Source organism: Apium graveolens, chromosome 7 (genome assembly GCF_009905375.1).
Source record: "Apium graveolens cultivar Ventura chromosome 7, ASM990537v1, whole genome shotgun sequence".
Taxonomy (NCBI): domain Eukaryota; kingdom Viridiplantae; phylum Streptophyta; class Magnoliopsida; order Apiales; family Apiaceae; genus Apium; species Apium graveolens.
In genome coordinates this window covers 184,869,902-184,871,805 of record NC_133653.1, presented here as the reverse complement: position 1 = coordinate 184,871,805, position 1,904 = coordinate 184,869,902, and the positions used below count along the sequence as shown (strand labels likewise).

The 1,904-nt window shown below is 43.9% G+C and overlaps 1 non-coding gene across 1 annotated transcript; it reads right to left on the bottom strand.

Annotated features, from left to right (window-relative positions):
- Positions 1-886: 886 nt before the first annotated feature.
- On the bottom strand, positions 887-993 carry LOC141675784 (small nucleolar RNA R71). Its single transcript, XR_012556419.1, has one exon. It is a non-coding gene; the product is annotated as a small nucleolar RNA R71 (small nucleolar RNA).
- Between the last annotated feature and the right edge of the window lie 911 nt (positions 994-1,904).

Below are 1,904 nucleotides of genomic sequence, written 5' to 3'. Positions count from 1 at the left end.
GTGTTAGTATCTTAACATTGAGAAGTAATCATACATTGGTGAGTGAGTTTAATTAGACAATAATTTAGTCTGAGTCTCTGAGGGAACGAACTAGAAAGTATTCTATATTACTTGCGAACGCGTATACTTGCGTGAATATTAGTGTGTGTTTTCGCCCTAACAAGTTTTTGGCGCCGCTGCCGGGGACTCGGCGTATTTGTTTAGTTTATGTACTTACCATCATTGGTCATTAGGACTCAGTGATTAGGACGTAGTAGTTACTTATTTTTTCCGGTTGTGTTTCAGGTACTTTAGCAAGCGTTTATGCAAACTCGTTCTCGTGCTCGCAAGAGGACTTTAGATACAGCTGAGGAGACAGACGAAGTTCTTGATATTCCGGAGAAGTTAGATTTTGAGGATTCGGATTCAGGAACTGAGCAGAAAGAACCAGTAAACATGGGAGATCGTATTGTTCAAGCTGATCCGGCTCTTATGGATTTTTCTCGGCCTAAAATTGATGACATTCAGTCAAGCATCCTTCATCCGGCTATTCAAGCTAACACCTTTGAAATCAAGCCGGGCACTATTCAGATGGTGCAGAATTCTGTTTCTTTTGGAGGAGCGGCAACTGAAGACCCCAACATGCACATAAGGCTATCAAGTTGAGGCTATCAAGTATAATGGCACTATTCAGATGGTGCAGAATTCTGTTTCTTTTGTCGAGATCTGCAGCACTTTTAAGTATAATGGCGTGACTGATGAGGCTATCAAGTTGAGGCTTTTCCCATTCTCACTGAGGGACAAGGCTAAAGACTGGTTACATTCTGAACCAGCTGGGTCCATCACTACGTGGCAAGATCTTGCGCAAAAGTTTCTGGTGAAGTTTTATCCGATGGCAAAGACTGCTGCTATGAGGAGTGCTCTTACTCAGTTTGCGCAGCAACCTACAGAATCTATGTGCGAGGCTTGAGAACGCTACAAGGAAATGTTGAGAAAATGTCCACATCATGGAATGCCGGATTGGATGGTGATCACTGGTTTCTATAATGGTTTGGGGGCTCAATCTCGGCCCATGCTCGATGCAGCAGCTGGAGGCGCCTTATGGGCTAAAAGCTATACTGAGGCGTATAATCTTATAGAGACGATGGCTGCAAATGAGCATCAAAACCCAACTCAGAGGATGACGTCAGGCAAGGTAGCAGGTATTCTGGAAGTTGATGCAGCCACCGCTATTGCAGCCTAGCTCCAAGCGCTATCAATGAAGTTTGATTCTCTGGCTACGTATGGAGTTAATCAAATAGCTATGGTTTGTGAGCTTTGTGCAGGTTCTCATGCTACGGATCAGTGTTCTCTTGTCAACGAATCTGTTCAGTATGTGAATAATTATCAGTGACAACAGCAGCCTGTGCCAGCGACCTATCATCCTAACAACAGAAATCATCCAAATTTCAGCTGGGGGAATAATCAGAATGCTATTCAGCCACCATATCAGCAAGGAGTGAGTAAACAGTTTAACCCACCTGGATTCCAGCAACCTCAGCAGTATGCTACAAGGCAATCATATCCTCAACAGGGAAGTGCAGCTACACCTACTAGTGCTAATTTTGAGGAACTTAAGCTGTTGTGCAAGAGTCAGGCGGTTTTTATCAAGACCTTGGAAAATCAAATCGGTCAATTAGCCAATGAAGTGCTCAATCGTTAACCTGGCACTCTTCCCAGTGACACGGAAGTACCAGGAAGGAAGGAAGCTAAAGAGCAAGTCAAGGCTATTACCTTAAGGTCTGGAAAAGTAGCTGATGCTGAAAAGGCAAAAGAAGTAGAAGCTGAAATTAGAGGTGAAGAATCTACACAAAAGGAGAAAGCGGCGGAACCAAGGAAGACTACTGTTGAACACACTCTGCCTGAGGCTAATACAGGGGAGAAAC